This window comes from Uranotaenia lowii, chromosome 3 (genome assembly GCF_029784155.1).
Source record: "Uranotaenia lowii strain MFRU-FL chromosome 3, ASM2978415v1, whole genome shotgun sequence".
In the NCBI taxonomy this organism is placed as follows: domain Eukaryota; kingdom Metazoa; phylum Arthropoda; class Insecta; order Diptera; family Culicidae; genus Uranotaenia; species Uranotaenia lowii.
The window spans coordinates 84,168,301-84,195,734 of NC_073693.1; the positions used below are offsets into that span (position 1 = coordinate 84,168,301).

The 27,434-nt window shown below is 33.8% G+C and overlaps 1 protein-coding gene across 4 annotated transcripts in view; it reads right to left on the minus strand.

Annotated features, from left to right (window-relative positions):
* The window catches only part of LOC129755773 (serine/threonine-protein phosphatase 4 regulatory subunit 1-like), a 474,134-nt gene that overhangs the window by 205,023 nt on the left and 241,677 nt on the right, over positions 1-27,434 (minus strand). Inside the window, exon 1 of one of the 4 annotated variants that reach the window (XM_055752418.1) lies at positions 6,993-7,084. The exons of 1 other annotated variant lie outside the window; for it this stretch is intronic. The gene's annotated coding sequence lies outside the window, so the exon portion shown is untranslated. 2 more of the 4 variants (XM_055752417.1, XM_055752416.1) reach the window with 2 other exon arrangements.

Genomic DNA, 27,434 nt, shown 5'->3' on the forward strand with positions numbered 1-27,434 from the left:
TTCAGTATTGAGAGCAGGGTTGCCAACATGCACAAATTCAAGGAGCTTGAAAAGAAAAATCAAAGAAAATCAGGTTAACATAAAATGATCGAGCTGAGTGCCTTTTTTGGTCACCGTTGTAAAATGAAATGGAGTTGATACACATTACCGTTCATAGTTCTATTAAATAAGCTAAGTGCTCACTGTCACTTCAACCTTTAAACGCGATGTTATTTGATTTCATGCCATTAATTCATATTTCGTATCAAAGCGTTTTTTTAATGTGATTCAGCGTTTTTCAAATATGTGATTCAGCAGTTGTTTGAAAATCTACTTTTTTGGACTTGTTTTATTTAAATTTTGATATTTGAGATACTTATCAAAGCCTTTTGCAAAAATTCTTCATAGTAGTTCTCGCGAAGTTAAACTTAAAAGTGGCAGATTTCAAAAGTTCGTTACGAAAGATACGCAAACAGTTTTAAAAACTTGAATAAAAAATTCCGATTTGTATGAAAATGTTCATTCATGTTAATCCTTTAGTCAATTTATTTTGATAAAAAGTACATAAGTTGCTGACTTTGAAACATAAATCAATAATTTATTCAGTTTCCATACTTCTTATTTTGAAGATTATGCAATTGACTGATTGATGGGCGAAAGCGGGATATGTTTAACCGTGAAACGTCCAGCTTTTTATAAGCAGTTTCGTAATATCTGAGATAAATAGCAACCGTTGAGTAAGATTTTTAAAATTTAAGTTTCTACGAAGACTGCAAGTAATTTTGGCTTTGAAGTAAAAGAAATTTTTTCTTCCTTCTGTTGAGACGAAATTCTGATGAAATTTTATACCAAAATGAATTATAGATATTTTTCAAAGTATAACTTAAAACGCTTTACAGTCTTCAGCAAAGAAGTAAAAAATAATATATAGACAGTAATTGATTTATCATAGCACTGATTTTTAAAAGCCTTATCAGTAATACTGGATGCGATAGACAAAATCTGACCAAAAATTCTAGTTCAGGACGCGAAATTAATTAAAAACAAGTTATAAAACTTTGACAGAAGATTCGAATCAAACAGTGTGTGAAGTTTTTGAGTTCAAGGTTGGAATGACGACGAGCAAGCACTGAATTTCTATTGAGTTTTGTACCGATCTGTAAAAACTTTCTGTAAAAACTGTAGATAACTTGGTAAAGATGACGTGATTCTTATACATGTCTAAGCAAATGAAACTGAATTCTAAAATTGAAATTCACACAATTTAATCTGTGATCCTACTAATCAAGTGATCCTGCCTTTGGAGAATCGATTGAATTTTTCGGAACGAAACTTTAAAGAATTTTAAGGCAGCTCTGTTATAAAACAATATAGATGATTTTCCAACAGAGTTTGGATCAGTTTTAATTAACAACTTTGTGTTTATAAATAACTTGTAAAATGACAAAGTTATAATCAAAACAAATTTGCTTGTATTTGCTTTGGTGATTTATATCAATCACCCTGGTATGATAATTGAAAATTCAAATAAAATTTGGGCACCACTTCCTTTCGAATCCGTCTTAGAAGAAAACGAAACGAACACGAAGGCACCAACAACAACAACTTCAACATGTCCTTGCTCTTGTCGTACGGCATGCCGCTTCGCTGGCTGAACGGCAACTGAATGGATAGTCGACGGCACCTCGGCCTATCATTTTCTTACACCATGCCATGGATTCGGTTCGGTTTTAGGTTGGGTTGGGGTGGATCAAATCGAACCGCACAAGAACTGTAACTTGCAAGTTTGCAAACGTACATCGCATCATCGCGCTGCATGCAAGCAACTTGCAGACTGTAGCTATCTTCGGAAATGATTCTTTCTGTTCGGCTCAAGGGATTTTATCTTCGGGCTTGCAAGTTTGCAACTGTTCCTAACTTCGGAGAATCGTTTGTAATTTTCGGAACGTGCAGTCAAAGGATTTTACCGCGCGGTTGGCTTTTACTTGCAGACACGTTCGACGTTCTGCACATAAGGGAGAAAGAATCAGTCTGCAACTTTGCAAGACGATTCTTTCGTGGCTGACGTCGGTCTGTTAGAATCGGCTAAAAGTCGTGCGCTGCATGCTACATGTAGGGATCTCTTTGCACCTCTGGAAAAATGTAAAAAAAAAACTACAAAACAGCTAATACAGAAATAGTTTAATACACAGAATAACTTTAAAAAATGGATCATTTTGATAGTTGTTTGTTTTGAGTCGCTACATGAAATTGTGTGTATCTGTTTGCTCATTCATTGTTTAACTTAAGGCTGCCAGAATTTTTTCAGCACGTATCCGGGCCGGACAAACCGGCAATTTTTATATTAAAAACCTCGCAAAATCTGGGTATTCGATTTCAAATTGACGACCATAAATCCGGGCAATATCCGGGCAAATTTTCTCTAAACTCAGAAATTCCTCAACAAAAATCAAGAAAAAAAAATGACAAAAAAATTGTTTTCAGCAGAACTCATCGATAGATTTTGAACCGTATTTTAGGGTTCCAAAAAACCTTTCATCATTATTTTTATAAAACTTGCTCAAAAAATTTCGTATTGGAGGTGTTTGTATTTGGTTTTTGTTTAATTTGCCAAATAAAGTGAATAATTCCGGGTAAAATCCGGGCATTTTTTAATGAAATCCGGGAAACCGGGCTGGGTCGAACTGTTCTCAAATTTAGTATTAAATTTCCGAGCAAACGTGGATAAAACCGGGCAATCTGGCAACCTTAGTTGAAAAGCATAATTAAAATCTTAACGGTTAATCGTATAATGTAGTGCACGAAAATGTTTCAAAATTTAAATAAAATTCCTACATTCAAATTATTACGACAAATCGATTGTTAAAAGTTTTGCGTATCATCCCAGTTAAAAATTTAATCGTATCAGAAATGATAACTTAAGTCGTTTACAACGGTTTTGCGAATCGCAAAAGATCGTATAAAATGTCGCCTGTACTCAGTTCAAATCGGATATGATAGAAAGTCCGCCATATTTGTAAATTTTGAAATGATTTTTTTCTCCCGCGGGGGCTTTAAGTGAAAAAAAAACCATCGTCATGTTCTCTCTGCAACCATCAGTGCATTCAGATGGCTTAAAACCAGTTGAGAGTTGAGTAATATTGACATATTAGAGAACTGGAAAATGTTGTCGTTGACAACGATTTGAAGGCTATGAAAGAAAAAAAAATTGCGCTCATTCGCATTCTTCCGATAGGTACGAACAAGGTGTTGGAAAACGCCCAATTGGTGTAGTTTTCGTCGTTTTGGAAAGAAATGAATATGTTTTTTCGATGCCTTTTGGCCTTTGGGTCACAAAGCATCAGTGTAAATTTTCAGATGATTTGGTTAATTTACGAGTTAGTGCAATGCGTTTCAATTTTGTGTGAAAATTCGTAAGGAAGAAGAAATTTTTGCACATTGAATCATCCAAAAAATATTGGTCTTTGATTTTTGGTTTTGACTATGCTTAAGCTTTATTTTTTTGCTAACATGACAAGCAGCTAAGCATTTCATGAAAAAGTTATAACCATCTCTAAATAAAAAATCTGAATCAATTGAAAAGTATTTAAAGATGGCAGATTTTGCTTTCTACAGCTTTAATAATTTCATGAAATGTTTTTCCAAAGGTAATATAAAGAAGTTACTACTACTAGTTACTAGTTACTAAAAAGTTTTTTGAGATTTTTGTTCTCATCCTACGGTTGAGCAGCTTCCAAATAAGCATCAAAAACACTAAGGGAAATCAATTTTGATAAATAATTGTTTAGCAACGAATGTTCTTTCTGGGGTATAAGTTAGGTTTGTGCTCTGTTCACATGAACTTTACTGCAAGAATCAAGGAATATTTTTCAACCAGAATTATATTTTTTGGAACTTTCAGTACATTTCTGACGATTTTTGAATGAAAACATTTTATTATTCCCATACAAATTTCCATACAAAATTTAAACTTTTTGTGCATATTTAGGACTGGATGGATCGCTTTCAAAAATTTTATTGCTACTTCTGGCAGTGAAAACAACAAAAAAAAAAGTTATGGGAGGTGTATTTAAGAATTTTAAGAAATTTAAGAATTTCAAATTTCCATACAAAGCTTGCAGCGGTCTTATGTATATTTCCTGCACTTAGGTAGGTAAATGCGGTTTTTTCAACTTTTATGCGATCATTTTATTATGTATATGGAACGAATATCAGAATAAGAATATAGCTACAAAAATGTTTGCTGGGATTTTAAACTTCTTTCTATAATTTTTTTTACAAAAAATATTTTGGTTTTTGTTTAGTCCAAATTTTTAAAGCATTGAAAAATTTTGTATTCTTGTCTTCAGCCAACTTGTGACTCTAGATAAAATACACATTTTTGAACAAACATAATGATATAAGCTTCATCTTTTTGTTCAAACATTCTAAAAGGTCAAAGAAATTGCCGAAAAGCTGTAAATTTTAAGCGTTGTTTGAATTTGAGACTCCGGCCGAAGTTTTTCTAATAAATTTTTTCTACATTCTAGTATTGATAATCTTATCAACTTTGTTCAAAAACTGTAGAAAAATTCAAAAAAAAAATACGATTTATGATCCACATAAAAAATATTAAATTTACAAAACATCAGAAATTTTCTTATTTTTGTGTGAACCTTCCGAAGAAGCAAAAAGTAACTTTTTGATGAGATATGAAAAAATCCTCTAGCGGGTTTAATAGTTTCACATGTACCTACTTCAAAACTATCGATGAGTGAGATTGTTTCCAATATAAGTGTTTCTTCACTGTGTAATGAAATAAACCTTGTAATTTTTTAACATTCAAATATTTCAAAGAAATCTTATCATACTGAAGGTTTAAAAATTGTAATCCGGATCATTCAGTAGAAATAAAGACCACAAATTTGAATTAAAAAAAATGAGTTTAGAAAGCTCAGCCTAAGAAAATAGTTCCAGACCCTCTGATGAATCTTTTCCACAAACAGTTTGTTTGGTGACAGAAAGTTTCCTATTTGTTGTTCTGAAGCTGCCGTACGTAAAAATGATTTTTAGAGTTAGTTTTGTTTTTTCATTGGCCTGCGTTTAGCTCTTGAATTAAACACTATCACTGGAGAATTATAAAATAATCCTCTTTTTACATTTCCAAGTTTGCCACAAAAAGTTCTGAATTCAAAATTAAACTTTGATTCACTTCTTTTCAGTCGATTGATGGATTTTTTAAATAATTGACATGAGATGCATGAACAGATTTTAAGTAATTTTTTTTATTTGAATTTAATCATTAGCAACAGTTTTGAACTCTAAGATTCGGTAAAACTTATGAGTTTTTTCAATTTAGAGGTAATTGAAGAAACATTATAGTAGTTGTAGGATCAGGCTCGTTGTTTCGGAATTCGAATTTTAAATTCTTGAACGGGATAATTTCCGGCAGCAACCGATAATATATTATCCACTTCATAAAACTTTCCGTTACAATATCGTAGACAAAGTTGGCGAAATAATGACTGGCTTTATTGGCGGTTTAAGAACAAGTAGTTGAATTTCAATGCTTTATCCTAGCTTCAAACTTACGGAGGTTAAACTGACAGCCTTTCCCTCTCGCTACTCTAAATACTCTCTCTCTCATTGCTAGAGAGGTAATAGAAAAGGTGGGTTATGCGAAGCTATAAAATACACACTTCGGTGAGAATATTCAGTAGTATAAGATCTTTTTCCAAAAAGTTATTTTGATCTGTTGAATTCTGACTCAGAAAATTAAAATACATTCCGATTTTTTTGGTTTGAACCTCAAAAAATTAATTTTGACTTCTTTGTATATTTCTCTCGGGTTTGGAACTGACTTCCCGGTTTTCTCGGTGCGATTTTCAACCCCTATTTTTTCCCGGTTTTCCCTGTTTTCCCATTTTTTTGGCCACCCTGCTATTTCATCCCGAGATATTCTATTATTTGATTCCCCAAGTGACAATTTTAGTTTTATATACACTACGAGACAAAGTATCAGTCTTAAAAAAGCTCTGAAGAGCTCCATAAAACAATCTGTCGTCAGTAAATCAGGGCATAGGATTTTTGCCAAAACAGTCCTATTTCGAAGGTAGCGGTCAGCAGAAAATTAGTTACGTGATTAAAATTCAACATCAATGATCTGCCTATTTTGGTCAAAATCATGACTACACAGAGTCTACACAGACGTAACAGACAATAATTCTAACAGGCCTAGAATAGAGTCTACCGAACTACTGTTATTTGCATTATTTCAATTTGATATGCGTTCTAGAAAAGTTTAATAACCCACTGAAACGCCATTCTTTAATAAAACTTAAAAATAAAAAAATCACCGACCAATATTTGTTACCACACAGATGTTGAATTTGTAAAAGGATATCATATTGAAATCAATCTTTTTTTAAACAAAATTTAGCAACACTGCCAACATCCTGGCCATACTGTATGTCCATGTTGCTTCTTTTATGCTTGTTTTCCATTTTTGTGGTTGCTGATGCTGACGGCAACAACAATAACAAAAACAAAATCAACAACAACGACAGAGACTACAACAAAAACAATGCAAAAGAGTTCGCGAAAAAAAAAACAGTCAACCGAACAGCAGCAACCTGCAGCCAACCAATGTTTGTTGGAGTTATGCTTCTTGAATAAAAATAATACAAATTATAGACGGGTTTGAATTTAAGGAGAAAAGTTTGGAAAGCTAACTCTTAAGAGTTTCGAAACACCTTCGGGAAGTTTCAGTTCACTGAGTTTTTCCGGATGTTTGGGTAGGAACTTTTACTTCGGAATAAAATTCCATACACTTCAAACCGATGTCACACTTTTCGCTTCGCGTATCGGGCACCAATCTGATATGGTGGATTCTAGTAGCGAGCGATTTAGCTTCTAAAACATCAATTACAAACAGTAAAAACTGTCAAAATATCACTTTTCCGCCAGACAATAACACCGTTATAAACACCGTCGCCATTAATAAACGATTGTTTTCGAAATTCACTCAATTTTACCGAAAAAAAACTCCGAGAAAAACCACACAAAACATTCGGCTGCCGGGAAACTTGTCGTCCTGTTTCGAAAATTCCTTCGAAAACGCGCACAGAATCCCCGTCGTTTGTCGTCGTAGCCGCCTGAAGAGAGGAAAACTTTTCACAAACACAAACATGTTCAGGATATTCCCCCTGTTTTCCTTACTCCCACATTCCTCCCCTTTTAGATCAAAAGCATAGAGATAGCCAACACCACCCCCTAAGGGAAAAATATCCACACCTTACCGGATGTTCCGGAGTTAGAAATTTTCCAAAATTCGAGCAGCAACCATCAGACGGAAAAAGGCTTTCGGTTCGGTGTGATCGTTCCCGAAAAAGTTTGTAGCTTCTGGCAAATGTAAGAAAAATATTTCCACTCTCTCTCTCTCACTTTTTGAATTCTCTCTGTCATCGGTCGAAGGATGATATCTTACGGAAATTTAGTAAAAATTTTCCCAGTTATCTTACGCTGCAAAGGCGCTCCCGGAAAGCTCTCTCCCAAAATTTCTCACTCGCTCTCTTTTTCGTTTTCCCAACGACGACGTTGGGGCGCTGTCAGAGAGAGAGCCCAAGAGCTGTGGGAAAGTCTGGGAAAATTTCGCGGAAATTCTCTGCGATATCCGATTTACGCCTTCGATTCCTTCAGATGGGAGTAGGTGGGTTAAAGGTGACACCGGAATGTTTTGACAGCGCTTTGGTAGGGTGAATGGGGGAAAAAAATCCTGAAGAACATGGTTGTGAACTAAATTGTGATGCTGCAAAGGATTCGAGAAGAGCAGCTGATGCAACAATGACAGTTAATGTGCAACGATGCATTTGAAGATCGGCTTTTATATTTCATAGAGGACGGTTTAGAAGTGAAAAAAAAAACGGTTTTAAGAAATAAATTTGAACAAATAGATTAAAAAATCCATTAAATGATTTTTAAATCGGATGAAATTCATAGAAGACAGTAGAAAAAAGTTTTAAAACAAGTTTAGGCGATTATTAAAAATTATTTTTTTAAATAAACAAACTGGGAGATATGATTTTCAAAACATCCAGCCAGCAACTATCTAGAATTTTTTTTTTTAAATTTTCAAACGTATTGGAGTTTTTCGACAAAAAATTCTGATTAGATTTTTTTTAAAATTTTTGGCAGTAATACTGACACAATCAATGTCGGAAATCATCTTTCCACACTACATATTTTTGACGGTCGCCAAGGAAAAAGAAGAATTCTCTCACATAGCATATAGCGGATAGTTTCGGAAAGAATTTGAAATAGATCTTGCCCTTCTATGGCGACCGTTAAAAATATGTGAGAAATGAATGAAAAACACGTTTTTTTTCGTTCCGAAAACCTTATAAAGTAACTCAAACTTCATAAAACTACTTATTTCAGGTATTTTAGGTTCGCCGAGCTCATGCGAAATTATGTTTGTTGTCTAAAGCGCTATTGGGAGTCAAGACTATGACGTGAAATTAAGTCACTTAGTCAATATTACATTGTAACAAGAATGCATTAAACAAGAAACGATTTGTTTCATTATTTTGTCAAAAAACCATGTCGTGATCTACTAGTAACACATCCCAGCACAGTTCTCAATTAAATAAAGTCCTTATCACAATCTTGTTGTCCTTTCCTCGTAAAAGTTGTGTGCTCGGGGTGTCAAAAACATAATAACACATCACGTTGTCCTCTCGTAAATGCAATCAAAATCATCTCGGCGACATCATTTGCCCAGCTGCTGATGCTGGTTTGATTCTTTTTCCCAATTTTTTTTTCTCTCCCATTGGAAGGAGTGGAATTTGCCGTCATGTACCCCAAATATATTGATATATAACTTCCACGAGCTAGCTCGATCTACTAACAGCCTTTCGTGACTAAACGCCCAGCCTTGCCCGGTGGTTTTGTCTGTGTTGTTTTGGAAAACCCGCTCGCGTCCGCTGAAAATTTTGCCGCTCCCGAGATGCTTGCTGCTACCCTTTGCTGTTCCGAGGCTCGCGGTTTTCCACCCAAGTAATAAATGCGCATGTTTCGCCCTCCCCCCTTCTTGGTATGAAGGGTGGAAAAGTGGGAAAGCGTGAGAGGCGAATGGAGGCAAAAAATAAAATAAAATGATAATACTATTACTGCGAAAAAGTTTTTTTTGTCGGAAAACGGGACCCCGTTTGAAGCTCCTTGATTTATTGAAAGTTATTTGTCAATTTTCAATGCATTTCAAAACCACAATTATTCTGAAAACAGAATCACTTAAATTTATTAGAAAAAGAGCAATGTCATTATGTTAAATGTAAAATCTTAAAAATTACAATAACATATCTGCAAATATTATTTCAAAATCATAAAATATCGAAAACAAAAAGGTCGCATTCGGAGTTATAAAATCGTAAACCAAAATTCAAACGAAATAAATATGGCGAATGGTGGAAAATGCGCAACTCGAAATCCCATAAACCCAACCTTAGGGTAGTTGTAATATCACCTTTTAAGGACCATTAACACTTCTCGGCATGAATGAACGTGAAAAATCTAATTTCATCAATAACTCAACATTGCGACGAAACTAGGTTTTGTAACATGGGGAATGACTGAAAGATAAAATTCCAGCCGGATTCGTTCCTTTAAACGCCATGATGAGTCAAATGTCAAACTTAATGAGTTATTTTCAAACTATCTTAGAACCTTTGCCCCTGGCAATATAAACAGAGGTATTCAAGAAATCTCAACCACATACAATCACTTATTCAAACTTCAAACGATGTTCGAAAACGATATAGAAACAAATAACCATGAAAGATTATTGTTATTGTCCTTGGATGTACATATGGATTTCAATAAACATAAAAAACAACTTTTTGAAACGTGTTAGAAAAACATTCCAATGATATTCACCTCAAAGAAATGCTTCAGCATATTAACAAAATACTATATCTTAAAAAGAGAACATGTAAACGGTTGTACTTTTTAAGACTACTCAATAGTACAACGCACTCTAAACTTTGGAAAATATAAACCAACTATTGGGGAGATCCAACAATTCTCCAACAATAAAACTTACCAAAAGCCCAAATCTTTTAACTGACAAAAAAATTCTTGGTAATAAATTCAACAGTTTTTTCTCTTCCATTTGATCGGACCTTGCCAAGGAAATATCAAATGAACCTGAGTTTGATGCTTTGTCCAATATAAACGAGGAAGGTAATTCAATCTTCCTTCAACCAACAGATGGAAGTGAAGTAAAATTAGTAATACTGAGCTTCAAAAACGAACAAAAGTTGTGAACCGAATTGCTCCCCAACAAATGTTATTAAATAACACCCCGCTTTTTTTTTTCATATTCTTGCAAAGTTTTTCAGCTCAATATTCAATTGAAACAGGATGTTTTCCAGATTGCCTTAAAGTGGAAAAAGTAACCCCAGTATTCAAATCAAGTGATTCAGAAGATATCATCAACAACTATCGACCAATTTCTTAGCTCAGTGTCTTCAGCAAAGTGTTCGAGAAATTATTAGTAAGCAAGTAATTATTAGTAGAATCATTAGTATTCTTAGTTGTGATGATATGAGAGCAGAGCAGGTTCCAGCACTCTTATAGCTATTTCTGAACTAGTTAATTAAATTATAAAAGAAGTTGATTCTAAAAATATTATCGGCGCTTCATTTCTGGACCTGAAAAAAGCTTTCGACACACTAAATCATGAAATTTTATTAGAAAAATTGAACAAATTCACAATAAGGTGAAAAGCAAATGACATCGTTCCAAGTTATTTGAACAACAGGAAACAATTTGTTGTGGTTTAAGGAATAGCCAGCGAATTCAGAAATACGGCTTTTTGCGGTTGGGATGGGATTTTCAATAGAAACCAATTTTCAATCAACCTTTTGTATTGAAACTCTAACTATGACATAGAAAAAACCCTACCTTGTCTTAAGAACGGGTTATTAAGAAGGGTAACTAAACAAGTTCATAGTTTGCCACCAACCATTTCAACTTAAAAATTAATTCGAGGAATACCAATTTTTCACATCAACAAATTGGAAGCCATGTGTCAGGTGTTAACCACTCACGATGGTCTTCAGAATTTGCAAAACAAAATATTAAATCTAATATCCTCAATTTTGATTTGTGTTTCAATTTCTTCTAAATACTCAACATGGCATTCGAAAACGTATAGATTCATTTAACAAGGCCAAAAGATTTTACATCTTTCCAAGGTGCAAAGAATCTAAAAGCATATTTTGGCTAATTTAAGTGCCCTGGATCTAAATATGCCATTTTTCTATCAGCTTTTGTTTTTTTAATTTTCAATTTTTAAATATTTTCATATTTAAAAATTTCTTAATAAATTTTTACATTTTTTTGCAAAACTTTACATTTTTTTGCAAAAACATGCAATAAAAGTTTAAAATCAATTATAAACTTTCCCCAAGACTTAAAATAATTTTGAGTTCTGCGAAAAAAGTTATAGAGGCTTTATATTTATTTACTTTTCCATATTTTTGAGGAAATATTAAACCTAATTGATTTAAGATATTTTCAAAGCAAAAATCTAATCGTTTTGCAGGTAAAAATTTGATTAAATAGTTTAAAAACTGTTTAAACTTTCAGTAATGTCAGAAATACTTGTAATGATATATGTTCAAATTTTTATTATTTATTTTTTTAGAACATGCATCATCATCTTTAAAAGTTTGTTCCTTAATTGAATAAAATAGGTATAATAAACAAATTCCGAATCAGATTTTTTTTTCTATTACGTAGATTTGCTACTTCATTAGTTATCAATGATTAATTTCACTTAAAACTGATACAAATCAAAGCTTTTAAACTCCATATCATCAAAACTAACGGTGATAGACGAAGTTTGACAAAAGATTCGAATTCAGGACGCTCAAATCTACCAAATCAATCATTAAATCATAGGCACCAAAATGCTGTTTCCTTGAGTTATCAATTAAATTCTATTTATAAGTATTTAAAATGGTTAGACGAATTTATTTCAGAAAAATTCATGTGAAATGATAAACACTAATCTGAAAACATGTGTTCTGAAAATATAATTTTCTTGAAAGTCTTTGAAACTAACCCAGATAACCAGAAATTGTAAAGTAGTGTTCATTGTAGATTGTATAAGCATCCAGTTTAGATTGGAATTGTATAAACATCATGTTGTAGCTAAACCAAGTTATATTTTATCGTTTATGGATTGTATAGTTCGTTTTATACGATAACATTTTGTTAATCGTATAGAAAGATCAATAAAGTTGTTTTGAATCGCAGTAGAATTGTGTAAAGTTCAATATTTAATCCCACTGTACAATTAAGCAATCTTTCATGCTTGCGATCTATGATAACATATTATTTCCATGAAAAGTCGTACAGTAATTGTGAGAACATTGTATAATGGAATTTAAACAATCTATTCGTACTTGTCATTCAAAGTCGCTTATTGAGATAAACTTAATCGATAAAAAATTGTTAATAATGCAATTCCTATGCTAAGTAATATCGTAATCATCTTATGTCAAATTGTCGAATCGTTTAACAGTACAGTAAATAGCTAGCTAAGATCGCACAGCGCTGAATACTATTATTGATTGTAATAGAATCGTCTATGAGATAGGTTAAAGTTGTATATTAAAAAACGGCATCTATAAATAGGATTTGGAGTCCGAAATGATGCAGTCAGTGGTATTTTATACGATCAACTGATTTTTAAACGGAACTCTCAACTGTACCTATACAAATTTGCTTGTTTGTATCAACATGAAATGGTACCGAAGAAGTATCGAAGGACAGGGATCGGAACATTGTGAGTTCGAGACTGAGCCCCCACTTTGGTACGTACAGGCTCTTATAGAATATTCTATACAACTTTTTCAGATTGTACAAAAGTGCGTATATCTCAGAAACAACTGAAATATACAGACCAAAATGTTCACTGGGAAGTTTTTAATAAGAGAAACATAATTTCTACCTTCTGATCTTTCCAGGGTCCAATATATCAAGTGAAAACGACAAAATATTCAAAGCTTGAAATTTTTAACTTTAATCCTTTGATTGAAAATTTATAAACGTCTCATTAATGTTCATTATACTACACATCACACTCGTCACTTAAATCATCTTCAACGCTGTCGATCCTCAACCTTCTTGAGGCAGAAAAGGAAATCGATTATTGGACCAACGAAATATGATTCTTTACCAAATGAATTAAAATAAATCAATTCTCGATCCATTTTCAAAGTTGCTTCGAACATTTGAAGACAAATTAAGTCCGTAAAAAAGCCGAACAAAGCTACGCTTTATTATTTTTGTAACATTTTAGCATTAATTGTTGTTAAATTATAGTTATATCTTAATCTTTTAACTTTAATCTTTTAATATTAGTATTACCTTTTATATAAATTTAAAATTTTCTTCAAAATGAATCTCTTTAAAAGAAATCTCTTTCCATTGAGGTTCATAGTATGAATTAGTTTTTGCAGTCTTCAACAAAGTTGTTGAATGAGTATGAAATATGAAGAATATGAAATATAATCAACGATTTTCTATAATGATGTCAAAAATAGTGGTAATCTTATATTGGCAAATTTCTAAAAATTGTAGAATTTTTTTTATCAATTTTAAAATTTATATATTACAAAAACTAGAGATGATAGAAAATCTGACGAATCATAAGAACTACTCAAGCAACCAAAAGTTCGAATATCACTTAAGGAACGCTGGACAAAAGTTCTGAGGAACTTTTTTGCTGCTCAAAATGCTTTTTCGAGGTTCATGAAACTTCATTCTTAATAAGTATTCAGTCAAAGATAAAAAAAAAGCTTTAAAGTACTGTTTTGATTTCTGTTTCTACTTTTGGGGAACTTTAAAGTTGGTATGAAGAAAAATAATCTACTTTTTACGTACTTCTCATTTTTTTCAAAATAGAACAGCTATCGAATTGTTGCGAGGCTTTTTGTACAGCTCAATAGTTCGTAAAAAATTTCCGTTGTACTATTTTGTAAACTTGAAAGTTTTTATTAGTTCCAACAATTTAAAAGCAACTTCGCAATATAGGAACTTTGAAGTAGATTTAATTTTCTTTTTTTTTTTTCTTTTTTTTTTTGTTTCGATTATAGTCGTTTTACCATCTTTATGGCATTCGCGACTTTATCAACGTTGCAGTTGGCGGATCGTTATTGAAAAACTATCCGGTACAACTGTGTTCGATGTTTACTGTTGGGCTCGAACTCATGGACATCGGCTCAGGAGACAACAAACTTGCCAACTGAGCTATATCACAAGCCCAAAGAAGATTTAAAGGCTTAAATCCACTTGTTTCTAACTTCAACCTGTGTTTGCATAAACAAACACATCGTTAAATTAAGAACCTGAAAGTTGTTTTAAAGAAAATCATCACATCAAGTAAAATCGTCGCCTACTCATGATGTTCACATGGAGCAGCAAGTATGGATCTCGACTTTCAAGCGGTGAGCTCGGGTTCGAGGCTTGGTAAGAACATGTTTTTTGAATGTAATGTGAGTTAGTAACAAATATGGTTGATTGAAGGAGCAAAAGAGTATTTTTTTCGATTTTTTATGCTGCTTATACAGTAGATTTTGAAGATGGTTAGAAGTTGTTAAGCGATTTATGCGAACTTTTTGTCAACTTTAAAGTTCGTTCAGCTACTTAAAAATTGAGCTGAAAAGAAGTTGTATCAGCATACTCGATTAAGCTGATCAACCTGATAGAGGAATCATATCCGAACTTTTGGTTGCTTGAGTAAGGACTCCATAAGTGTCCAAAATCAGTTATTAAAACATAGGCACAGAAAATACTCTTCCCTTGTGTTACCCACCAATTTCAGCATAGATATAAACGATTAACAGATTTATTGCGGCAAATAAATAATAATAAAAAAAAATAAATATGTAATAATAAATCGAACCTCAGGAGCATTGATTTTGTTATTTTGAGTCATGTTTAATGTGAATGTAGTTTAATTCCATGATTCTTAAACGATGTAAGCATAGTATTATTGAGAAACCTAAATGTTCGAATTTGAAAAGACCAGATTTTTGTCTGGTAGCTTAAAAACTCGGTATAAAAGAACGAAACTAAACTTTTAGCAATCCTTTATTTTTCTGATTTAAAGTAAAATAAGAAAAAAATCTTTTTCATAACGAAGGAATTTAATTCATAAACTGATGCGGCACAACTTACAAAAATAAAAAGTAAGATTTTTGAATTTACAATTTAGGAACTAATATTTAATCGTATATATGTACAAAATCAGAGCAACATATGATAATATCTTGGTAATTACGAAAAAATAAGATATTTGGTGCTATACGAAGATATAGGAGAAAACAGAATGATTTACGCTCAACCGTTCAGATTTGTGCGAAATCGTTGATAAATTCGTAAGGATTCACTAAGAACATTCTGAATTGAAAAATTTCTGATTGTTTTGATCAGTTTATAAAAAAGTTCAAGTTTATTAGGGACTCAGTTTCAAAAAGCAATTTCCGATAATTTACCTTAAATCCAAAACTACTCTGTTCAACGAATTTTTTTATTTATCAATCCCAACGGATAATCAAATATTTCTTTTAAATTCGAAACTGGCGCACACATGATCAGTACCATCATAGTTTTCATGATAATTGAGATTGATCTTAGAGCAGGCGCACTCAGGACGCCACCACCCTTTCGAGGGACACCCATTTTTTTTATTTTTCAAAATAACTACCCCTCCTGGGACACTCGCGCTCAGTTTTTTTCCTATTAGTTACTTTGGTCATCGACAGATGGAACCCACCAAAAAGAGTCTCCACGACTCCAGCGTTCCCCATCATTCGTTAGTTTCGGGTATTTTTATTCTGTTTTTTTTTTTCTCGGGTTCTCATCCTACTCAGTGTTGTCGTATTAGCAGATTGGGAACTCACCGACCAAATGGACCCGCTCTGGTCTGTCGGAATTAGATCAGTGGCCGAATGATTCCCTAACCCCATTTCCACAGCTCAAGGCCAAACTTTTTCCCCCATCATCATCATCATCATCATCATCAGTTGCTTCCGCCAACGCCGGCCGTCGACTACGAGTTTTGATCCGGTAGACGGTTTCAGCTTTCTTTTTAGAACCCGGCATCTTATAATTTCAATGAAGATGCTGATGATCTTGGGATCTTGGCAAACGGATACAATTCTTCTAAATGTTTGCTTGGCACTTAAAAAAAAAAGAATCGCGTGAAATGACAATTGACAAAAAAATGTAATAGAAAATGGCGTGGTTAGTTTTTTTTTTTGCTAAATCAAACCGTCATCGCGTTAACATACGAGCGAATTTTAGCGTGGTATTGCGATTATCACGATTTTTTTTTCTTGAGAGAATATGTCTTTATGATAGTAGCAATTCTTCCAACATTATTAAAACTGTTCAAAGACTCTTACCAGTGTGATTGAAAATATAATGAAGATACCAATTGTAGTTGAAGATTACCTGAAAAGAAAATAAAAAAAAAAATTGATAAGATTTATTTGAAAATATTCGCATAATTTCAAAACCTTCCAAACGCTAAACTATCCCCCCCCCCCCATCTCCCTCAGCAGTTGAGTCATGACATTTTCCTTTTTCCCGATAAGGAATCATTTGTTGCAATTAATGATGAAGCAACAGGAGAATCTTGCCTTGTCCCCCTCTTTTCTTGCTTCGGTAGTACATGAATGCAGTTTAGAATAAGGTTGCCAGATCTTTTTAGCACGTATCCGGGCTAGACAAATCCAGATTATATTATCTAGAAACCTGGAAAAATCCGGGCATTTGATTTCAAAATTGTCGACCATAAATCTGCGCAATATCCGGGCAGATTTGGTCAAAATCCAGGAATTACTCAACATAAATCAAGAATATAAAAAAATTATAAGTCAAAATATATTTGAAGCTTTTAAGTCGTATATTAAGTCGTATATAAACCTTTCACGATTACTTTTAATAAATTGCTCATTGGACGAATAAATAAACAATTTAAAACTCAATTTGTTGTTTTCTGTTCGCTTTGGCTAATAAGGTCAATAAATCTGGGCACAATCCGAACTTTTAACAATGGCAAACGAACCGGGCCGGACTTTTCCCAAATTTGGTTTGAAATATCCGGGCAAACCTGGATAGAATCGGGCAATCTGGCAGGCTTGGTTTAGAAGCCACGTGTCCCTGCGAAACTAAATTAATGCTTAAAAACTTAATAGATGAAGTTAGAAAAAAGGAGTACCTTAATACAATATCGTACCTATATATTTTATTTATTTCTGATAGTTCTTAATTTCAAGTAAAAATATATTCACTATGTTGGAACGGAAAAAATATCTTACTTTGAAATTAGATCTACTTCCAACACAGAACAAACTTTCTTACAAATCCAAATACATAAACTTTCAACTGAGTTACGTTTGAAATTTCCAAAATCGAATGAAAAAATAGGTAAATACCATGATGGTCAATTCTTATTTTAACTGGAAAGTTGAACATCAATTGGTATGGATGAGCAATACACGGTTCGAGAGATCTGATCGAGACAAGAAAAAGTGATTATGAGGTAAAGAAAATCTACCGTGGAAGAAAAAAGTTATAAATTAAAGTATAGTAGTATTATTTCGAAGAAAAGAGTTGCAAAAACGCTAACCTAACATTTTTGCCATTATTTTCTTAGTAATAACACAACATCTTCAATAAACAACTTTTTTCTCTCGCGGTAGATTTTTTTTTGGCTTCTAGTGATCGTCTCGTCAAGATCTTTCGAATCGTGTATTGTACATCGTTGTACACGAGAAAACTATATTTCATACATTTTATCCCAGTCTCCTTTAAATACGTGCTTATCTGTTGATAAAATCTTAAAAATTGCTCTGCTTTTAGCGGATAGGCAATTGAAAAAGCAAATTGAATTTTGTTTATGAACCAGATGTTTAAGAACTAGATGAAATCATGTTGATCCATAATGTAAGCACTGCAACATGATGTATTGTTCTTCAATTTTCACCATCATTAAAATTTTCGATTTTTCATTATAATCAATTTTAAAACGGGCGTTTTTACTTTAACTTGTTGACTCGTGGCGAATAGAGCACCATAGATCGGGGCACGATGAGCATTTTCTGCCGTAGAATCTAGCAGCGAATTCAACTCGAGGAAGTCAGCAGAATTATATAGCTACGGTTTAACTAGTTTACATCTGATGATATGGCTTAGTAGTAACAGAGACCAATAGAGTCAATTAGAAGACTCGAGTTCGTTTCCTGGCCGAGATGTTTTTTTTTAATTAACCGTTCATGATCGATTATTTTGATGGTTGCATTAACCGCTAGTTGAATCATCCGCCAAACAAAGCACCAGAAAAATAATGTATGAGCGTATGTGAATTGTTTGTATTCTACAAATACACATAAAACAAAATTTTGTTATTGCTTTGTTTGATGGATGATTTTAATTACCGTATAGTGCAAAGTGCATGAATGGTGAATGAAAAAAATCGCCTTGACCAGGTATCGAATTCGAGTCTTTTTTATTACCACTTAGACACTTTTTCACTAGGCTAAATCGTCAGATGAAATGGACCATGCTGTAGTTGAAATTGTTGCTAGATTCCACAGCAAAAATGCTCATCGTGCCCCGATTTATGGTACTTATACTGCCCCAGGGGAGGTTCTCATTATGCCTCAACAGTGAACGATTTTCAGCTTCCGATGAAAAAAAAAATTAAAATGTATTCTTAAAAGTTTTGATCTACTTCTACAAGTTTCTATCAGATAAAAAGTAGAATTCTTTAGTGTCTGAACACGAAACAGTAATGTTACTCACATATTTTAGCTGTTTTCTATTGTTAAATAAGCATCCTCCTTAAAGTGACAATTATGCCCTTTTCTCCCCTTTTTTTTAACTTCAATGTGCGGTTGAATGAAGAAATTTCGAAAAAAGTCACAATACGTTTCGAGTTATCGTAAAACGGGATAAGATTGATCACATTTTTCAATATCTTTAGATTATTTTTTTCTGATAAGGGGAATGTGGCATGTTTCATATTTTGAAAACCAGTACTGGACTCTTATGAACGTAAAATATGGATTCAGAATTTATTGGACTACATTAAATTTGATTTAAAAATCAATTTCGTCATTGTTCAGAATTTGATGCTTTGGGGTAACATTAATCATTCTCTAATTTGACGCTTTTAACGAATTTTCTTGATCATAAAAGATGACCCTTCCTAATATTTTCAAATGCTAGTTTATCAATTGCGAAGGCAATTCGGAAAAAACTCAAATGACATAAAATTAATCACGAAACTTTACCAAATTGTTCACAACTTTCGGTGGCACAAATATACTTAATTTGTAACTTTTGGTCCAGTGAATTCGGTGTTTCTTGGTTTAGATTTCTTCGTGGTCCTTTCAGAGGTGCAAAGCATCGCATCATTTTGCATGCAGCGTTCGACTTTTTCCCGACCAGATCAAACTAACTTTATCTTCGGAAGCGTCGGCTTGCGAACATAGCACGCCGACTTTTGATTGCAAATGAACGCATCGCAACGACGCTGTGGCACGATTGGTTCAAATGACTGCATCTCTTAAGTTCATTCCGATGCTTTGCGAACAGTTCGCCTACTGATTTTAAGGCGACGTCAACCGAAGGATCCGTTCGTTTGAATTCATCGGGGATAAGTTCAAACAACCTTATCGAGATAGGGTCGTTTGAACGTTCAATTGAATGTTCACTTTTGAACGTTCAATTGAATGTTCGTCTGATGCGTTCGGCAGCCTAAGGCAAGACGCCGAGCCGTGTTTGGATGGGATGGATTATTGATATGGTGCATTGCTTGCGTGTGATGTTCGGTCGTCGCTCGACGATAGAGGGTGTCGGGTGTCTTGTAGCGCGCGGACGACTTGGTAAAGAGAATGAGGCGCAGCTACAGTTTCATTTAACGGTGCAATTTTACTGAATAAAATGCCCGAATAGCAAAGACCATGGTAATAATATATCGTAACAATGATTTTGAATTTAACAGTAAACTTCATAGTGATTTCAAAATATTTATCAACCGGTTTAAATTTTGAAAATACCATGATTTTTAAAGTTACCGTGAAGTATATCATTAATTCAAAATATTTCAAAGTTGCAAATATTTCAAAAACACGAACATCGTACGGTATCACATTGAAATTCTTGTGATTTTTATTGTACCAGTGTTCTTCATGGTTGAATGATAATCCGAACCACGCGAAAATTGGTAATTTTTTGCTTTTTTACACATTTACATTTTTTCGTGTAATGAAAATTTTGGCGCTCTAAAAACGTCACTTTCTCTCGGAGGAAGTTAACTTAAATTTAAATTTTCGCGGTCGGAATCAGTGAATCCGGACCAAGTCGAAATCAAGCTGATCGGAATCTGAACAGAAAATGATGGCTTTAAATTCGGTGATCTTGGTAAATAATTTTATTATTTATTCATTTATATGTAGGCTAACTAAACCGAAATTTTTTTTATTATAGAAGCTGACGGAAATTCAAAGTTCCCCATGGCCAACTTTAGATGTGGGCCGTATACAATGGCTGCGACGTGGACAAGATAGACGTCCGAGGCAAACCGATATCAAACGGATTTGTGGTCTGGTACTTCATGATGTGCAGGAATCCAGCCTTGTCCCAGGATCGGGCAGAAGATGCGGTACAAGAGCCGCCAATGTTACAGTTTAGAAGCTCCGTAGTGCAGATGGTTTTTTATAGCTTCTGGAAAGTGATGATTTTTTTTTAAACAAGACGAAAAATTTGAATAAAAATTGAAGCAAACAAATGAAACCTGTTTATTTCATTCAATAGTAAATATGAATTTAGAAGAAAAAATAACTGAAAACAATAATTTTTACCATGGAATTTCACGGTCCTGGAATTATGATAAATTGTGAATTAAAATTGATGTTCAAGATTATTGAACGATTGAAATTCAAGGGAAAACAATGAACTCCACAGTTTCTTTGAAAAAAGTGGAAGCTGTAATAACCGTTAACTTTATCGTTTTGAGTTTCCAAATGTATGGGAAAAAGTCGATTTTTTCATTGTTAAGTTGCTTAACAACCCCCTTTTTTCATGGTAAATTTTGCTAAAACCATAAATTTCACTGTCCAAAACTATGAATTTGACAGTTTATTCAAGGTTTTATGTACCATGATTCGCATAGTTTCAACTATAAAATTCATGGTTGCGTGAAAATGAAATTCATGGTCTTTTCACAATGTTTTTCTATTCGGGTGCAAACCGCCCAACTACGGTTGGGCTTGTAAGGCTTGTAAGAGATTGTTTATTCTTTTTCATTCCATGTTAGGTTCAGAACTGAAGCAAACCGTCAAGACCCGCGAAATTTAATTCAAATTTTCAGATATCAGATTCAGATTTCAGATTTTAGATTTAGATTCCAGATTCAGATTTCAGATTCAGATTTCAGATTCAGATTTCAGATTCAGATTTCAGATTCAGATTTCAGATTCAGATTTCAGATTCAGATTTCAGATTCAGATTTCAGATTCAGATTTCAGATTCAGATTTCAGATTCAGATTTCAGATTCAGATTTCAGATTCAGATTTCAGATTCAGATTTCAGATTCAGATTTCAGATTCAGATTTCAGATTCAGATTTCAGATTCAGATTTCAGATTCAGATTTCAGATTCAGATTTCAGATTCAGATTTCAGATTCAGATTTCAGATTCAGATTTCAGATTCAGATTTCAGATTCAGATTTCAGATTCAGATTTCAGATTCAGATTTCAGATTCAGATTTCAGATTCAGATTTCAGATTCAGATTTCAGATTCAGATTTCAGATTCAGATTTCAGATTCAGATTTCAGATTCAGATTTCAGATTCAGATTTCAGATTCAGATTTCAGATTCAGATTTCAGATTCAGATTTCAGATTCAGATTTCAGATTCAGATTTCAGATTCAGATTTCAGATTCAGATTTCAGATTCAGATTTCAGATTCAGATTTCAGATTCAGATTTCAGATTCAGATTTCAGATTCAGATTTCAGATTCAGATTTCAGATTCAGATTTCAGATTCAGATTTCAGATTCAGATTTCAGATTCAGATTTCAGATTCAGATTTCAGATTCAGATTTCAGATTCAGATTTCAGATTCAGATTTCAGATTCAGATTTCAGATTCAGATTTCAGATTCAGATTTCAGATTCAGATTTCAGATTCAGATTTCAGATTCAGATTTCAGATTCAGATTTCAGATTCAGATTTCAGATTCAGATTTCAGATTCAGATTTCAGATTCAGATTTCAGATTCAGATTTCAGATTCATATTTTGATTCAGATTTCAGATTTCAGATCCTGATTCAGATATCAGATTCAGGTTTCATATTAAGCATTCAGTTTTAGGATTAAGGTTAAGATTTTGGGTTAAGATTTTAGATTCATATTTGAGGCCCTTGGAGCCAAAAGGGGTATAAGTGCAAAATGGAAAAAATTGAGTTATCCATCTAGAACAAATCTTCGACTGTCAAACATCATATGCTGTTTTAATCACAATTTTATTTCGCTATTTTCTCATGTTTTGATATTGTTGAAAAAATCCTGTTTACTGAAAATTACTTTTTGTTTGGAGCCAAAGGGGTATAAGTGCAGACCCATTTGCTACCAAGTAATTTACTTATACGGTATAAGTTATACCCCTTTGCCACCAACCCTAACGTCATTTCCATTTAAAGTGTTCATTCCATCGGGATGAAAAAAATATGGAAATTAATGGGCATTTGAAAAGTAAATCATGTTAGAAAATCTACCACCAACAGTTAATCATTTCATTACATTTAGTGATAGTTCTGGTGAACAAAATATTACCAAATTTTTCATTTTTTCTATTCTAACCCCAATAAATGAATTCCAAATTTCTGATTTCGGGTCTTAATCAAATGGTGTACGCCATGAATTTGGGACTCAATATATTTAATCATCAACTCATTAACTCATATATGTTAAACATAAACTCATATATGTAAAACATCAACTCATAATGAGCGGAAGTCCATTTCCAATCTGAAATCTGAATCTGAAATCTGAATCTGAAATCTGAATCTGAAATCTGAATCTGAAATCTGAATCTGAAATCTGAATCTGAAATCTGAATCTGAAATCTGAATCTGAAATCTGAATCTGAAATCTGAATCTGAAATCTGAATCTGAAATCTGAATCTGAAATCTGAATCTGAAATCTGAATCTGAAATCTGAATCTGAAATCTGAATCTGAAATTTGAATCTGAAATCTGAATCTGAAATCTGAATCTGAAATCTGAATCTGAAATCTGAATCTGAAATCTGAATCTGAAATCTGAATCTGAAATCTGAATCTGAAATCTGAATCTGAAATCTGAATCTGAAATCTGAATCTGAAATCTGAATCTGAAATCTGAATCTGAAATCTGAATCTGAAATCTGAATCTGAAATCTGAATCTGAAATCTGAATCTGAAATCTGAATCTGAAATCTGAATCTGAAATCTGAATCTGAAATCTGAATCTGAAATCTGAATCTGAAATCTGAATCTGAAATCTGAATCTGAAATCTGAATCTGAAATCTGAATCTGAAATCTGAATCTGAAATCTGAATCTGAAATCTGAATCTGGAATCTAAATCTAAAATCTGAAATCTGAATCTGAAATCTGAATCTGAAATCTGAATCTGAAATCTGAATCTGAAATCTGAATCTGAAATCTGAATCTGAAATCTGAATCTGAAATCTGAATCTGAAATCTGAATCTGAAATCTGAATCTGAAATCTGAATCTGAAATCTGAATCTGAAATCTGAATCTGAAATCTGAATCTGAAATCTGAATCTGAAATCTGAATCTGAAATCTGAATCTGAAATCTGAATCTGGAATCTAAATCTAAAATCTGAAATCTGAATCTGAAATCTGAATCTAAAATCTGAATCTGAAATCTGAATCTGAAATCTGAATCTGAAATCTGAATCTGAAATCTGAATCTGAAATCTGAATCTGAAATCTGAATCTGAAATCTGAATCTGAAATCTGAATCTGAAATCTGAATCTGAAATCTGAATCTGGAATCTAAATCTAAAATCTGAAATCTGAATCTGAAATCTGAATCTGATATCTGAAAATTTGAATTTAATTTCGCGGGTCTTGACGGTTTGCTTCAGTTCTGAACCTAACATGGAATGAAAAAGAATAAAAAATCTCTTACAAGCCTTACAAGCCCAACCGTAGTTGGGCGGTTTGCATTTTATTCAGTAAAATTGCACCGTTAAATGAAACTGTAGCTGCGCCTCATTCTCTTTACCAAGTCGTCCGCGCGCTACAAGACACCCGACACCCTCTATCGTCGAGCGACGACCGAACATCACACGCAAGCAATGCACCATATCAATAATCCATCCCATCCAAACACGGCTCGGCGTCTTGCCTTAGGCTGCCGAACGCATCAGACGAACATTCAATTGAACGTTCAAAAGTGAACATTCAATTGAACGTTCAAACGACCCTATCTCGATAAGGTTGTTTGAACTTATCCCCGATGAATTCAAACGAACGGATCCTTCGGTTGACGTCGCCTTAAAATCAGTAGGCGAACTGTTCGCAAAGCATCGGAATGAACTTAAGAGATGCAGTCATTTGAACCAATCGTGCCACAGCGTCGTTGCGATGCGTTCATTTTTTCCAACCACAAGTTAGGCGTCGTAGCTGATCTTAACCTTTTCAAGAAATAATCAGCTTGCGACTTTTTCTCGACGACGTTTGCGCTGAACGTTCATTTGCACCTCTGATGCTAGCAAAATGAACTTTTTACAATTTTCGGCATTTTAAGACTAAAGTAGACTCTAGGTCCAAAGTAGGAGAACTTACCTTACCACAGCTTAAAATCAATTAAATTTTGTTTAAGGAAATATTGAAGAAGCAAGTATTGAAAATAAAAAAAAATAGACCTAATTATCACCGCAATTGACTCTAACAGAGTAATTCCATCCTTCCCAAAAATACAATATGGCCTCCACCCCCAACAGAAAGAGAATCCATCCCGGGGCAACAATGTTGCGTAAAAGCAAAATGGCTGCACAAACGGAGGCGGCCTCGTGTTTCTTCTTTGCCATGCCATGCTGCCGAACGAATGTGGTAAGCATGTATTCGCACATCGATGATGATGGTCCTCATCAGCATGCGATAATGCGCGGTTCGTTTTGTTTGCTGCGCACATCGCGACACGGACAACGACGACGACGAGACGAAAGCCTTCACATATGTGTGTTATCAACTCTCCTGCCTCCCCCGAAAGCCCCCACGAGTAGCTCCATCGTGGCCGCGATCGGCGACCAAAAAATGAATGAATGGCCGGCCGGCTGGTTTGTTAGGAAGGAGAGAATTAATGCGTCGCTCTCGCGATTTAACGAGCCGGTCCAAATTGCGCATCGACCATCGCGCGTAAGCGCCAAGGCGAAGAACGACGACGACGACCACGCGAATGCGCGAAACCAAAATGGGGGACATCGAATCGCGGATCATTGGGGAGCATTTTAATGTGGTACAAGAACGATGCCGATAGGATTTGGGTAGATAACACATTGTTGCGCAGATTCCCACATTCTTGGCGCGTGAGATTTCGCTGCTTTGAGGGTGACCAATTGGGACGAGGAACTTAAGATAGGATTTGATATTTCAACTTTAATTAAAAATATTGTTGGGTGAATTTTTGAAACAATTGAATAAGAAATCTGAAACGCGGTGTTGACCTATGAAGTGTACTCTTTTTTCAAGTGTAACATTAAACTTTCTCAAATGATTGGCTCAAGTAACATCTAAAAGTGAGTTTGAGTAGAAATTGTATTGATGATTAAGATTATTAGTCTAGCGTTGCCATCCGTCCCGCAAAAGCGGAACATGTTCCGCCATCCCGCTTTTTTCTCAAAATTTCTCCCTATTCCTGAGAAAACTTGACTCAATTTTTTCCGACTCAATTTTTTCCGATTCTACTACTTCAAAATAATTGGTCAGTGCTTGATGAAAACGCTTTTTATAAAATCCCTCCTCGATCATTTTCAGCTCTTGTCATTTTTTCTTATCTTTTTTTATCCATCCATGATTTTCAAAACAAGAAATGTTCTTACTCAAAGAACATGACATTCACCGTAAAGGCTGAAAAAATTGAATAACACTTTTATGAAGTTCCACTGACTTAAAACTCAGTTCTTTTAGAAATGGGACAGTTACGAATGCGTCAATCTAAAAAACCATTCGAAAGAAATACTTTCAATAAATGTTTCTACTTTATTATTGTTATCTCCCATCGGACGGGCACACTTTTTTAACAAAACATGATTATTTTTTTGCCACTAAAAAAACGTTTTTGCTGGAATGTCTGCTTTTTAATTCTGACAAATACGAAGCAAAGCCAACATGAGAAAAAAAAGATTGTAGGTTGCGAAATATATATACAAGGGTTCTTTTTACATGCTTTTAAAAACAGCGGAAACCAAAATTTTTGTTTTGAAAATTGTTGTTTTCCAAAGAATGCAAAGTCTTGGCAAATCAATTTATTTATATAAAACAACCAGCAAATATATACTTTAATCTGCTAGAGACGTTGCCACGAGCAGAAATGATATAGGATTCAACCGCTGGAATTTGTTTGAAATAGGATTTTTTACAAATTTTGTTGTCCATCAGAGATCATCTGTCTCTTTGCCTCGGCACTGGCTATATAGCTTACGAGCTCTGGAACTAGCAAAAGTTTGTTGTTTGAGGTAGGGTTTTAAAACTCATAGCTAGACAACACTTTCAGATTATCGGAGAAAAATTTACGGAACATTTCAGCGATCTACACTTAAGTTTCCGTTTATTAAAAATTCTAATATTAGCCTTGACTTTCCTGATGACCCTTCACCGTAGTTGCCGATCATGTTGTTCACTCCAACGCATAATTTGAGCTTTGTGGAAATTTTTAACAGTTTTGCATACTTCTCCACCACTCACGCAGAGATTTTTTTTTTTTTTTGAATAATCAACGGTTTTGCCAGTTATCGGAAACTGTGCAAAATATTTTTTTTCTTCTTCTCTTGCATCGTATAAATCGTCCGATGACTAGGAAATTAGCTACCAGCAAAAGAAAGTGTTCCATTTCTAAAAGAACTAAGCATTACATTGGAATAACCTTAATTTAGCCTAAATTTAAATTAACTGATTCAACACAGAAAATCATTCAAATATAATGTTATTTGTGTTTTTTTTTCTAAGAATTAGAATTAGCAGCGCCTTTGCAAATTTTATTTAAAACAAGATTAAATAACTCATTTACTACCGCTGCCGACAAGTCTATCCCATATGCAAAAACAACGAACCGAGAAAAACGGCTTTAAAGATTTTTATAAACTTTCGTGGATTTC